At 37.6% G+C, this 15,297-nt stretch overlaps 1 pseudogene across 1 annotated transcript in view; it reads left to right on the forward strand.

The window, feature by feature from the left end:
• Positions 1-15,297, forward strand: part of LOC308053363 (macrophage mannose receptor 1-like) — a 55,974-nt pseudogene that overhangs the window by 20,903 nt on the left and 19,774 nt on the right. Inside the window, exons 3-13 of the transcript in view lie at positions 2,735-2,908; positions 4,042-4,203; positions 5,100-5,213; positions 6,253-6,419; positions 7,664-7,846; positions 8,739-8,893; positions 10,142-10,253; positions 11,425-11,536; positions 12,421-12,569; positions 13,413-13,634; positions 14,997-15,108. The product of the transcript in view is annotated as a macrophage mannose receptor 1-like (transcript). The remainder of the gene's footprint in view (positions 1-2,734; positions 2,909-4,041; positions 4,204-5,099; positions 5,214-6,252; positions 6,420-7,663; positions 7,847-8,738; positions 8,894-10,141; positions 10,254-11,424; positions 11,537-12,420; positions 12,570-13,412; positions 13,635-14,996; positions 15,109-15,297) is intronic.

Raw genomic sequence — 15,297 nt, forward strand, 5'->3', positions numbered from 1 at the left:
GCAGCTGAATCCTCACAAGCATCCACATGCACAAGGTTGTGCTAAAGCCCAGTTTGGACTGGAGCGTGGCTGGCACTTCATGAGGCAGAGAGAGAAATAGGCAGGAATTGTGGCCTCCAGGTATTTTCCTTGGGGATTCGCTCTGTGATACTGGATGTTTCTGAAATATGGTTTCACTCAATAAGTTCAGCTTTTATTTCTCTCCCATCCCATTGTTGCCTGTAGCACCACTCAACTTTACAACTTTGGGCTGCTCTTGCACTCTTTGCTTGCACTAAGGTCTTCCTGAATGTCACCTGCAAATAGAATAGGTATTATCCAATTCCTACTTTTACTGAAATCCGGTAATTTTTTCTGAAAATATATTTCCCTCTTACAATTTCAAGTCAACAAGTTTAGCCAGTTCTTGCAAGTAATTTTTTCTAACACCTGATAAAGAAAAGCAAATACAGTTGTTCCTCATATGACATCTGTTCAGCTTCCACATATATCTCAGTACTGATTATTTCACTTCTCACTTTTTTCAATTTCATTCTCACAACTTCTATTTTCACCAACATAATTAAACAGAGAGAACAGCAGGACTCATCTGTATGCAAATATTTGCCAGCACAGTTTTACAGCACAGTTGTACAAGTATTGCCATGTGAATATAAGTCTTCAGATGAGCACTTTGGTCATAGATTAAGAGGAGCTTTTACAATTTATCTTACTTTTGGCTTTGTCCTGGAACACCTTTGTTAGGAATTTCTCAGACAGATGAATGCATCGTTTTGCTTGACAGAACTGTTCCAAGCAAAAGTTTCTCTCCTGTTACAAGGAAGCTTATAACAAGCCTATAGCATTGAATATCTTCACTTCTTTCAGATCTTCAACCAGTAGTTATAAACAGCCCAGCATAAAAATCTGGTCAAAGCAAGCAATGTAACAGTACAAAAAATAGTCATTTTAGCCCTCAAAGTGAGCAATAATGCACCAAATGCTGCAGAATCTGTAAAATTTGTTCTTTCTTCTATATATGTAGAGCTGTGACATTGTAGTAGTGTACTGAACCACTGGGGTTTTGTCTCCTTTTGTTTCTGAGATGTAAGGGTTAAAGCAGAGACTGAGTTTTTAACTGATGATGTTTCACTGCAGATTTCTTGTTACGAATTCTCAAGTTGCTTTTTCAGACATTAGTCCTGTGTAGCACCCCAGCAACTGACCCCTATATATAATACCCGCAAAGTCCCAGAAAAAGACCAAGGTCACCCCTTTACTTATCACTTCCAGCTACAAGGATAGAGACTTCAGTTTTGGAAACATCTTGTTCAACAAAGAGAGTAATGTTTGCATTGTGCACTCCAGTGATTTCAAAATACCATGTGACAAGATATTTCCTTATTTAGAGGACAGCACTTTATCCATCAACATTTTGATAGAGAGAAGGACTTGTCACTGTCATCACTCAGAAGATTTTATAGATTCAGTCTTACAGTCCAAATTTTGGTAGAGGAATGAAAAGCAAGTTACATTTGCAATGAGTATCTGCACATTTCTGTTTTTTCTGTCCCTCGTGCATTGTTCATTATAATCACTGGATAAGTTTTCTGTTGGTTTTGTGTTAAACTAGGTAAGAAAATGCTTTTCCTTGGGCAGATTTACAGTTTTAATGCATAGACTTATTGTTTTGTATTTGCTATGAGATTTGATATATATGATCTAAAGAGTATCTTGGGTATCATTCTGACAGTTCTTGATTCACAGACTGAAAGAGAGGAGAGGTAGGGTTGTTGGGGTAAAATGAGGTAATAAGAGCAGGATGTTTAAACTGGAATTTCTTTTTGTGTAAATAGTAAATCAGATGGCACTGTATTGGAGGGTGACGAGAGATGAGAAAGCATGGAGCTCTTTCCATTTACCCTCCCCATCACACCCATGGTGCAGTGATCAGTCACAGGATTTTAGACATGTTTTCATGATAGCTGCGCAACTTTCCCTTTCTGCTGCAAGTTGTGAGGTATGAGAAGGAAGAACTGGCTTCTCCCCTCCATTCTGACCAAATTAGAAGAACAGTTCTAGTCTAAAGATGTATATAACTAATTTGGTATAGCTACAAAGAGAAATGGTCAAGTATTAATGCATGTAGAACTGAGAGCATGAAGGTCTTCACATGAAAATGAGATTGAGAGCATATAGCAGAAATTTCAGGATAAAAGAATGCTCCTGTAATAGTGTAATAGTTTTAAAAGAAGCAGCATTGCTAACCTTAAAGAATGTGAGTTGAGGGTGAATCTGCAAGACCTCTTCAAGTGCAGAAATGTGCAATTGAAACCTAAAAGTTTTACTGTGCAAAGATGCTTGCCACAACCTGATCTGTGTTATCTTTGCTCAGCCATGCTTTTTCTTTAAACAACCAATGAAAAGATGGAATGATAAAGCAAACGTATTGAGCTGTACAGAATACAACAATGCAATGAACTCATTTTTGTATGAGAACTGCTTGTGCTTTTCTGTCTTCAGGAACCACAACTTATCAGCAACAGAATTTGACTTTCCTACAAAGCATGTATACCAAAATATGGACACATCATTTAAACCCCTGATTTTGCTAATACAACATTTTCTTTAAAACTTCTAGCTACACAAGGGGGAAAATGCTAAAAATGAATTTAAAAAGATGGTGTGACCTCTCAATTTAGATAGACATACTGACAGATTAGATCCATTACTAGGATTACGTTCTTTCCCCTAGATATCTTTACATTACAAGGAAATGCCAGTGGACAGCCATGTGTATTCCCTTTTAAATATGAAGACAAACAGTACAATGAGTGCATAGATGCTGGAAGGTCAGATGGCTGGCTCTGATGTGCAACAGCTGCAGACTTTGATGTTGACAAACTGTACGGATTTTGCCCACTAATACGTAAGTTCTTAATTTTGTTTATTAACTTGTCATAAAACACTATTGAGCTACTAGGTTCATTGTCAGGTATCAACTGCACATACTCATGACAAACCTTATCAGAGCAGACTAAATGAAAATCATCTTATTGAGCATTAGACCCAGAAGCCAAGCACTCCCTCTATAGCCAGTGGAGAGGAAGAGGTGCTCACAGAGTGTGGTTCAGCCCAGACAGGTGCCGACTCACCTGCTGGAGGTGGCTGCTTCTCTTTGTGGACCAGTGAGGTGAGGAGGCTCCTTGACATCTCATTGATGGAATCTAAGTGCATGGCATGACTAGCATGAATTTAGAATGACATTTTCACTTCCAAAATTTCCCATTGCTCTTAATTCTGCAGGCATGCCTTGTAGGTCAGTTCTCAAAGTGCTACATACTAGTTTTTCTTCTGTTAACGTTCATTTCTTGTGTCCTATTGCCAGGCTACACAAAAAAGCTCTATTAAAATTATCCTCCTCTTCCACCTTTGTACTATTTTCTGCACTGAATTTATATTTGGATCCTGTCACCTCAGGACACAAACTCTCCCACTTTCCTCACCAGCTGCCTTCCCAATAACACAACAGTTTCACGAGGTTTTGTGAGTTGTTCTTCAAAGACTGCAGATGATCTGCACATCAATACTACACAGACTTTTTTTATAGTTCCTCAGGCTGCCAAGGAACAGGCTCTGCCATTTTTGAAAAATCTGCCTGACAAAGAACATCTAGAGTCATAGTTCGCCTATATGCTTGCTTTCCTTCTCTGACTTCTACCTGGAATCTCTCTTTTCAATGAACAGATATGTCTGGTTTATGCAGTGCTACATTTTGTGTAAAACAAAATTTCAAAGCAAATATTTGAAACCCATTCACTCTCTTCTATAAATTTAGAAATTTAAAATAATTATTTTATTTAAAACAAAAAATTACAATTGTTTGTTTGTTTTATTGATACCTAATTTAATTCAATATTTTTGATGCTTTAAAACTGATGACAGCATATAGTTAATACTGTGCATTTTTAGAGCATTTGCATCATTACATACTTCATTTGCTTTTAGTTGGTGCAATATCAGTCCTCTAACAGCAACACTCTATGTCACTTTTTCTTCCAGATCATACAGGAGGATTTTGGACAGAAGACGTTTCAACTGGCATTCACTATCAGATAAACTCAGAATCAGCTTTAACATGACACCAAGCAAGGAAAAGCTATCAGCAGCAAAATGCAGAACTATTAAGCATCACAGAGATTCATGAGCAAGACTATATGGGAGGTAAAATGACAGAGAACAAGATCTCAAAACATGCTGTCCCAGAGCTTTAGATGATGAAATTGGCTGCCTTCTGTATCACCAAGAAAGACAGGGTGCCAGGCGTGGTTCAGGAGCTACCAAAAGGGGCAACACTTGCTGGTGTTTTTCTGTGAAGGATTGGTCCCAAACCTCTGTAGGGGGAAAATGGCCCCATCCCACCTTAGTGCTTCAGGTGGGACCTACCACATCTGCAGCCTGTCCCAGGGGAAGGGTTTCCTCTGCTTGCTTTCTTGCTGGTGCACTCATTCTGGAGCAGGACTAGGGTCTGGTACTCAAATTTACCTTTTTCCTCTGTGTTTCAAAGATTATTAATCTTTCTAGGAGAACGCATGATGATGATGGCTAGATGTGGGTACATTTACATACAGAAACTCCAAATAACTCCAGTGGATTTCAGATACAAGTGTAATGGTGTCAGTTTGGTATAAATGGTGTGAAGTACACTTTGAAACACATAGAACAAATCTGGAAGCAACTGCCTGGCACACCATCTTTGTAACATTTTTGGTGTGTTTACTCCACAAAATCTGTTACAGAAATATCTTAGCAAAATGCCCCAATGAAAATAAGACACTTTTGATATCTCTCATGCTGTGATGAAAGTCAGAGAAACAAACTCTTATTTAAGTAGTGAAATAAGAGATCAATTAGCCCTTTTAACTACAGAGATCTCTACTAAATCAATATTTTATCATGTACATATTTTACTTTTTTTAATCTGCGAACCTCAGTAGTGCAGAAAGTACTGGTTTGGAGCTAGTTTAAACTTAGAAATATAAATGTCTTACTTCTGACATTGTTTCTTTTAGATGAACTTGCTAAATATGAGGAAAGGAAGATGTAATTGTCTATTTCAGAGCTAACTAAAAAATGGAGGTTTGTGTTCTGGATTTGATTGAACACTTTGAATTTCAACAGTGGATGGCAATGGGTTGGAGGCAGCCCTCTCAGATATTTAAACTGGGGTCCAGGTAAGAACTGTTCCTATTTTGTAAAATTTGAATGGATTCTGGCAAGACACCAACTAATAAAAACTGCCCTAGCTACTTCTATTTCAGAAAAGTCCATTCTGTTTTACAATAGCTGAAGATACAGATCTTTATTTTAAGAAGTACACTTCCAAATTACAAAGTTCACTGTGAATAGCAGCGACAGCAAGTTCTTTTACTTTCTTATATAAGCACAGAGCTTGTTTATGGAAGCAGAGTATGATGTGGAGTGATATATAACCCTACAGACCAGAGATCAGGTTTTTTCCACAATGTGTTGCCCAAGAGTATGAACATAAATCAGATCTTCCAAAAGTAGCAAAATATTTAGAAATTAATGTCATTATGTTTTCTGGAGAAATTCTAAATATTACTGAGAGGCTTACAGAGCCACCTCATAACTCCTCAGTAGTTTATGCAAAATTGCATTGGGCCACCTCAAGGAAGGGAAAAAGGGTGTGCTTGTGGTGCTACTCACACATGGGGGGTTCTTTTGTTTCTTGTTTTTTTTGTCCCATGTTTTATTTGTACCATGAGTATTTCAAGCCATCTCCTGTTTTGGAAAAGTTACAAGATGGTAAAGGAATAATTAAACTCTCCTCTAAATTTTCAAAAATTCTGTAGCAGACAATTTCTTTTGCTGCTTATAGAGGTTTTTACACTGCAACAGAGGAAAAAAAAAAAAAAGAAAAGCTATTTTACAGGAAAGTAGATTTGTAAAATTCTTGAGACAGTGGAGGCATGGTATAATTTAAAACTAAATATTTTTAGAGTTTGGAAGTTTTTGGCACGGGACAATATTCTAGCTTCTGGATGTCAAGAAAAGAACCAGAAACTTCCCAGTACCATTATGACACAAAGTCAATGGAGAGTCACTACTTCACTACTTCACTCTCAAATCATAGACTAAAAGCAGCATCTTATTAACTACAACACCAGTTATCCTACAGGAGAATAAGTTGATGTTTCTACTGATAATATGATGATTCTGTTCATATTTTTATTCATTTTTTGCTGTGAGATTCCATTTTCTCTCTTACTCAAAGTCTTTCCCTGCTCCCTGGGAAAATGTGTGGTGTTATGAATCCCAGCAAGAAAGCTGAATGTGAAAACCAAGCATGTAACCAGAGACTTGGTACATTTGTAAAAAGAGAAACTTCAGTTCAGAGTCTGATATTATACCCAGAGGTAGGTTAGTCAAATAAAAAGAAAGATTTTTCTTCGACTTCTAGAAAGAGCAATCTGTAAAGATTTGCAAATGACAAAAGGTATGCAACGCTATCTTTCAACTAAGGCATTAGAAACCTTTGAAACCACAGCTATACATGCATATAGAGACTTTTAGATGCTGCTTTTGTACTCCCATTGTGTATTAACCATTCATAGGAGAATATTATTATTTTGTTCCATCACTATTATTCATTCTCGCAAGACTGATAAAAGCTGCTCTGTCATGGTAACCAATGCCAGCAATCAAATTTCTATAAATGCAGTAGAAATTTATGCTTCATATTTTCTCCTCATTTTCTCCAAATGAGCAATTTCAATTACTCCAATCTTAAGGCAAAATATCCTCCTCTGATGAAAACAGTATGCAATGCATTGAGATAATGAGAACAGAGGAGGAAGAGCAGCACTATCAACACAGGATACATTCCATCCATGGGCCACCCCAGCCTGAGGCTTTGGTGACACAACACAGCTATGATGGAGTGTCTAGTGGAGACTGTCATCTGGGCATGTTACAAAAGCTACTTATAAAGAAGCAGTTATATTAAAGAAAGTAGGGAAATAATTTCCGAGAATCTTTATTCCCCTGTGAACCTTAAAAAGAAATAAAGGACTCTTTTGCTAAAGCTAGCTTAAGGTAAGCTTTCAAAGATATTTTGGAATCTAAGTGATGAAAGAGCCACTGAGTTAATATGAAGATAAAACTACCACTTCTGCATTAATTTGCACTGTTTACGTACATGCAGATACTAAGTAATTATTCCATACTTTTCTGTATCTGAAAATTTTGTGTGTTTGCAAGAAGACACTGAACAGCAGGCAGAGCCTAATGTCAGCCACTGCAAGCAGCCCAGGTGACCGTGACACAGTGACAGGACTGCTCCAGGGGCAAAGAGGGGAGAGGCTGCTGTCTGCTTTGGTCTTTCTTTCCCCCCATAGCATTATTTCAAATTGCATCTCTGACATAATACAGGCCTTTTTCAATGATTCTCTGCTTAAGGAGACCTCATTCTATTTGCATATGTAGCATCCTGTGCCTTAATGATATTTGTTTTTCATTTGAATATATTTGCATTTCTAACTACAGCTTTATGTTTATTCATGTAGTCCCACATTTATAAAGAGTACTCATGAACCTTCATTCTAGTGTCCTTTATTTTCCTCATATAAAATTGCTCTGAAAAATTGTGCTTTAATTTTAGAGAAATTGAGACGTATTAAGTGCACCAATGGTTGGTGGCCCTATGCAGGCCACCGCTACAGCATTCAACGAGAACCCAAATTACAGAAAGGTGCTCTGACTTCATGTAAGAAGCAAGATGGAGATTTGGCAAGTGTCCACAACATTGCTGAATACAGCTTTCTAGTGTCACAGCTTGGTCACAGTGAGTACATGTGTTGGCCTGTATTTTGTTTACCCCATCTGTAACATAAAAGCCAGGCTTCACAACAAATATTAATGATTTTTTTCTGAAATGTCACAAGTGGAAGGCTAAGTCTAACATATGGTATTCTTTTCTGCTGTTGCTGTTGCATAAACATAGGAGTATGTTTATCAAGAAATAATATGCATTGTAAAATATGATAAAGTGGGTGGAAAAAAAAGCCACATAAATGTCTCTAAAAATTGCACTTTTGGCACCTTTATTCTACATTCAATGTCTTCAGAATGAAGCTTCAAACCTATAAGAAATTTAACTTTTTGTGGAGATTAAAATCTCTTGCTGAGGTTAATATCTTGCTGTATATCCTTCTAAGAAAAAGAAATCTTTCCACTTTTGATTTTCCTTGGATCTGTAGCAACCAGTCTTGACAACTCCTGCACATGCTGGACATCTCAAACATCCCTGATGGGCCATTACAAGCCATCTAATGCTTTCCCATGAAGTAGATGCATCGGCAGATTTCTTCATGGCTTGGACTTGGTATGATCTCCTGACAGGTGGGACACTCATTGTCCTACCTTGCATACTAGGAGGCATATTGTTGTTCTGAATCAACTCAGAAATAGTTTGTAAAAATACTCAGAAAGTTTGTAAAAATCTTCTGCCAGCCATAAAGAGCCTTAGGTTTATTAAACTCATTATTTCTGGATGGAATCTAAGGAATTTTTGGTACAGCTCAAGACAACTCTCACCCCAGATCTGAGAGGAAACCAGCATTTCTGTTAAAGCACAAAGACCTGTCACATTCCACGTCCCAGTTTTATCAGTCCCTCTTTGATCTGCATGTGAAAATGTTCACTGTATTGCATAGCTTTTTCTTGTCATGCTTCAGAGCCAACAGAAGAGCTATGGCTGGGTTTGAATGACCTGAGAGCTCACTTCTATTTCAAGTGAAGCGATGGGACTCCTGTGACCTACACCAAGTGGCAACACAGGCATCCCACCTACACAAACCATCTGGAGGACTGCATTGTTATGAAGGGGCAGGTATAACCATGCAGGCATTCTGTAGCAATGCAAACTAATAACTATGTCAGTCTGAAATCACTTGCCATTTTATACCTATTCACGAGTCATTTTTTTTATATTAACTTAAAATAGTGTTCCCCATAAATTTGGAATCAATGAGAAGAAATGTTCAGAGGGCAGGAGAGATCAGCAATAGAGAGGTGGCACCTTTCTAGTGTTACCTTTTGAAATTTCTTATCTGGTGAAAAGTCTGGTCCAGAAATTTTATACTAGATTTGTTCTAATGCTGCAACAATGAAAAAAACTATACCTCTGGGAAATGAAAGGGAATGAACTAGTTACTACATTATGTGGTTATCATATATGCTATTGGCATATACTCCAATAGACCATTATGTCCCTCAATGTTACTTCAATGAGACACAGCATTGAGGCACGGAGACCTGGCAGCAGTGTACTTAAGGGGTGACATAAAAAGAGCACTTACACCTACCTGCCAAATACCTAATATCCTACAGTATTTCGGACTGCTTGATTCACAAACTTTATTTTCTTGCAATGCATATTTTTTTTGCATTTTAGACACATTTACGTGCATGTGCACACACACACATAAACACATGAAATGTGTCATGAATTTTAAAAGAAAAAAACTGTAAATGCTGTTATGCAATAAATACTGTTATTTGAAGAACTGTTATATCATAGAACATTATTGATGTTTGACAGTATTAGGCACCAATAGAACTGATCCTAAACCTGATTTTATTGGGAAAATAGTTCCTATTTACATTTTATGTTTTACACAATTCCTTTTTTAAAAGAAATCAGTCATTTTCAGAGTCTTCTCCTTGATAGATAGAATAGTTGAATTTGTTGCAATACCCTCAGATGTGCATTATTTCAGTTTCACTGATCTTTTTGCTAGAAGTATAGTGTAATAATACTGCTCTAAATGCAGATCCATCCGCCCCAGATGATATGTATCTTTACAATCCTCACATAAAATAGATAGCTATGATAGCAAGTAATGCTAAGACTTCAATATGTAATTTGTTTCCTTCTTTCATATCAAAACAGCATCAAATTGATCTTAAACCAATCCTGACAGATGTGTCTACTCAAAAAAAAATCTCTAGCAAAATGAGCCTTCCTAAGTTAGTATGTTTCAGTGGCCCTTGTAGTGAAGAAAGATGAAAGCACTAGTTTTCTTATGTTTATGAATGCCCCTTTTTTCACATTCCTTCCTTCTCCCTGGTATTGTGGGATGGATATGGGGCAAGTGATGTTTGTCATAAGCAACGTGGTTACAGCTGTAAAAAGAAGCCTTCATCACAACCCTCTGAGAGAGACAATTGAGGACCCAGGTTGCCAGCAAGCAAATGCTCTCTCATAAATTAATTATGTTGGGAAAAATGAACAGGAATTAATTTACTGGTTCTTGCTTCTTCTAGAGTCTTTGTGTTTGTATCTTTTAGAAAATCTTCTCTTGATGAAACCTTCTGCTATTAGCATTTTAGCAATACATGTGCATTCTTCATTTTTGCTTTGAAGATATTCAGAAAAGATTCACTTATGCGTGCATGAATACTGCCTTTCCTTCAATTCCCAGATGAGCCACCCTGTGATGACATTACTTATGTATTTTAAATAATAATTTCACCACTATTCTCCTTGCTTATGCTCTTAGCCTAACAAAACATGTAAGATTACCCAAAGCCACTTTGTCTCTTCTCTCAGGTCTGCTGTCTATTTAAAGTCTTTACAAAGTCCTTACAGTATAGGGATGATAAAAGAAAGAAAAGAATTTCAAAACAGAAAAGGATCAGCTTTTCTGCACCATGGACTATTGATGGACTACCTCGAGTGATATCAGCAGGTTACTTTTTTTCCGAACAAGTAATTTTTCCAGAATCGACCTAATCAGAAAATCACTATACCTGTATTGGTCAGCACAGATCTGTCTAACAGCAGGAAGAAGGAGGGGTGTTTTACTGATATTCCTCCTTTCTACCCTACCCACAAACAAGCACTGACTTGATTCCTCTTGGCTCAGGAATTCTCCTCACCCATTGTACTTAGGGATGGGAGAGACAGTTTTGGAGAGCAGTGCTTGTATGTTAATTCATTTTCACATTGCAATATTTTTGTATTTCTTTATGTCCCACAGCTCTGGAAGGCTGGAGCTGCAGCTTCCCCCTGAACAAATCACAGGCTTGTTATGATGCAGTTTGTATGATCCCAGCCTTACAGAGCCCTGGAAAGTGATAGCAAATGGCACAGTCACAATTGTCTTTGGAAAGTAACATACAAATAAAAGATATCAAAACTAAGAACTTAATGTCAACCTTCAAACAAAAAAAGGCCTTCTGTAGGAGCAAACAGCAACAAAAAACCAGCTTTTGTTAGTTACAAGACTGGCCCAGTCTCAACTTGTTTTTAAGCTTAGCTGCAAAAAATTTGACATAAAATATTTATACACAAAAATGCAGAACTAATTTCTATATTGAAGTTTCAATTTCACATTAAGAACCTTATGTTTGTCACAGGGTTGGAAAAGTCTGTTTTTCACTGTTACTTGTTAGACTCTGCGTCTTCAACATTCTCAGAAGCAATAAGATGTGAACAGAGCACAGCTTTTCTAGCTACGGTGGAAAGCAGGTAGGAAAATATATTTTTTTATATACTTCAAAATCAGTCCTTCTGATGGAGAAACTTGTAAAAGTTGTTACTTTTTTTTATTATTTGAAGTGTTTTATCAGGACCACTCAAAAATTTTGTAGTAGTAAGCCAAACAAAATAATCCATGCAGAAAAACAAACAAGCAAGCACTCTTCAACATTTCAGGGCTTTCTACTCATTTTCTTAGAACAATATCCAAATTTTTAGGGGTTCTTGAATTAAATAGTGTTATCTTTCAATTCCTAATTAAAGCAGCCTTTTATTTTTTTTTCCTGGTGGAACATAGTTACTATAATTTTAGTCTATATACTGACGGGTATTACCTTATGATTCAAAAGTTTAACAAAAATACTTTCCCAAACTACCTTCTAAGCCAAATTCTGAACAAATGTAGGAAATATGCCCCGGGACCTGCCCCAGAATGTGGCGTCTCCAACCTACCCATATCCCAGGCAAGCTCCGCAGGCTTCAGGGCCCCTGAAGAATACGACTGCCTTCAGAGGTGGTGGCTAGTAAAGCTGATGGTTTGGTCCTGACTTGGTGGTCTGTTTTGAGACCCCTCAAAGATTTGGAAAGACAATGCAAACAGTGGAATAGAACTAGAAGCCCATGTGAGCAGTTATTTTTGACTTTTCACAGAACTGGGCGGAAAAGAGAGAAGGTGCTTTCAGATGAAAGGAGAAAGTTATCCCTCACCAAATTATTTTGACCACACTTAAAAGCCTGTTGAGGTTTTACCTGAACTTCACAGAGCAGCTGTTGCCTTGAGGTCACACTAGTGTGATAGTGATACCTTTATTTGTACCACTTAGATCAATATTGCAAGACAATTGGTTGTGGACGAAACCTGTTTTCTACTTCAGAAACAAGCAAGCCTTTCTGGTTAGTCTGACGGGGCTGAGATCCAAAAAATATTTCTGGATAGGTCTCTCCAATACAGAAGAATGAGGGAGTTTCAAGTGGACCAGTGGTAAAACTCCTCTCTTCACACACTGGAACACAGCAATGCCAGGTTAGCTCTACATGGGCTCAACCTTCTTGACTGGAGTGCAGCTGAAATTCATAAAAGTTTCTGCTTTCCATCCCCTGGTGTTAGAAATAACAGGAGGCACTTTCTGTTGTGCTTGTAGCTGTAGGTGGCCAACACTGTCAGGCCTTGTGTTTGATGCCAATGCAACAAGCACTATCATAGCTGAGTGTCAGGTGTTGTTAAAATCAATCTCCTGCAAAGTTTTACAGAAACAGATTTTTAATGGGCTAGACTGAAGGCAATACTGTGCGGGAGCTAACAAGGTCCATGGTCTCATTTTTTTTCAGCTTTTTCACACCAGTTAACAAAAACTCACCTGACTGAGCAAAATTATTATGGACAGAGTTTTCTGACCCACAAGGTGCATATGTGAGAAATGAGCAGTGAACACCCAGCTGTTTTACATTTCAACAAAATGAGCTTGTTATGCCTTAAACCAAACTTGTTTTACAGGACTGATACCAGCCTTCTTGAAATTGAATTACCTGGATATTGAGAACCCCAAAGTAGTTGTCAGGCCATCTGCTACATATGTAAACAAAATCAAGTGCCATTTGCCCTGTGATTTCCCTGGGGTGGCAAGAGAAGATCTGTATTCTAAAGCTGCAGATTAATGGTTTTGGCAATGGTGTGTCTGTGCGACTCATTGGCCCGTATCTGGGCTCTGGCAGGAGGTATTAAAAACTATTTATATCCAGGAAGTTTTTTAATCTGCATAATCTGAATCTTCCTTTTCAAAATTTTCTTTGAATAATAGCAAAGGTCTAATTTCTCAGAGACCAATTAAGACTTTGGTTTTAGTGATTTCTTTTCCATATTGCAAAGGAAAAGAGCAAGGCTGTGTTGCCATGGGAAATGGAATTGCAGCCGGTTTATGGGATGTTGTTAGCTGTGAAAAGACAGCAAATTATCTCTGTGAAGAGCGGGCAGTGGGAGTGGCTCCTCCTGCTCACCCAGTACAAGCCCCTGCGGCCGCCTGTGCCGAAGGCTGGGATGGAGCCTCCTGGACAGACTCGTGCTTCAAAGTAAGTCTGTGTCTCCTTCAAAGTAAGTCTGTGTCTGCTTCAAAGTACGTGTGTGTCTATCTTCACTGTGAGCCTGAGCATGGGGCAGCCCAGGGGTCAATGCCCTGGTCACCATGGTACTGAGGGACCCGGGTGCTGGGTCATTTTTTGAGACTTATCTTCTCCATGTTATTCAAGGGCAAAAAATCCACGAGAAAATCCATCAAAGATAATGAAATTCAACAATGGAAAACCTGAAACAATAAAAACGGAGTGCTAGAAATGTGCTTTCTTTCATTTAAGTGCCAGGTGAGAACCTCACCTAATTTCTTCGCTTCCAGGAATTTGGGACTTCAGAAAAACATAGTATTGCATCTCAAGAGCTGACAGTGCCACTTGCATGCGGCAGTGTTTTTAAGAGAGAACTTATAGAAACCCAACTCTCTGCCAAAAGTTTTCTCACATAGCATGTGGTACTTTTAGTGATACTTTTACAATCCAGGTTTAGTTTGACATCAGTGACTCTTCAGCAAAGAAAGGTTTGGGGCATTCTCTTGATTTAGCTAAAAATGCCTTTAAAAGTCTCCTTTTTGAAAAGAGAAAAAAGTAAAGAAAAGGCAAAAATAGATCAAGTAAATGTAAATATGCAACATTGTTCTTCCAGGTCTTTACAAAAGCATTCGCTCACTTTCTCTCTTGAGATTTTCTGTCTCTTGGGAGGCCAGAGATGATTTTAGCCCTGTATTTATAAGTCTCAACTCCTATGTCACACTTAATTATTGTTACTAACATTATTGGTGTTGTCAATCACCAAATTGTTGATTATTTTCATGCAAAATGTCAAGCATCCAGTTCCTTAATTCAAGAATATACATACTTCATAGTAGAAAGTGCAGCTATATGTATGCTTGCGCCACCATACGCAAATCTCTTCCTCAGCCAGGGTCAGCAACCTGCCAAATGGCTTTCTCCGTCCATACTATCTTTTCTGTTGCAACCTATTCATTTCCCTTCCACCTTCCATTTCTCAAAAATCTGATTTCTACTGCAAAATACCACAAGTGAGCTATTCCATCTTTCTTTGAGACTTTCAGTGGTTAAAGTTCCAATTAAGTTATACATTATTTTTTCTTCTCTGTAAATTGTGATATCTTTTGTTCTCCTCAGACACCTATGCCATACCTGATTTTAAAACAGAAAGAAAAAAATACTTACGGATTGCATTAGTACTGTTTAATCCTATATGTCTTGACAGATGTGTCGTCTCAGTCAAGAAAAAGGGGTGCTAAATAGATTCTTATTTAATTGCACAGGCAATTATATATTTTTATATGCCAAACTTTGCACATTTATTTTTTCTTTATCCTTTTCTTTTTTCAACAGGTTTTTTTTTTGTGTGTGTGAGAGGGAAACCAAAAGAAGACTTAGTTTGAGGCTGAAGAATTCTCTAGAGAAATAAGATGAAATCTGGTCACAATCAATACAAAAGATCAAATTTTATTATGGCAATTAACATCGTGCATACTTGTACAACAATTCTTTTTCATGTTCATGCTGTTACATAAGAATTCCTTCAGAATATATCTGGAGCTGGGCAAGTGAATGAATAAATACAGTCAAATTTTAAAATAAAATGGGCATTTTTATCTGGAGATATTGTCCTGGAAAAAAAAAATAATCTTTAATATTTCTAAGATGTTTTAATA

The sequence above is a fragment of the Nesoenas mayeri genome, assembly GCF_963082525.1.
Source record: "Nesoenas mayeri genome assembly, chromosome: 2".
In the NCBI taxonomy this organism is placed as follows: domain Eukaryota; kingdom Metazoa; phylum Chordata; class Aves; order Columbiformes; family Columbidae; genus Nesoenas; species Nesoenas mayeri.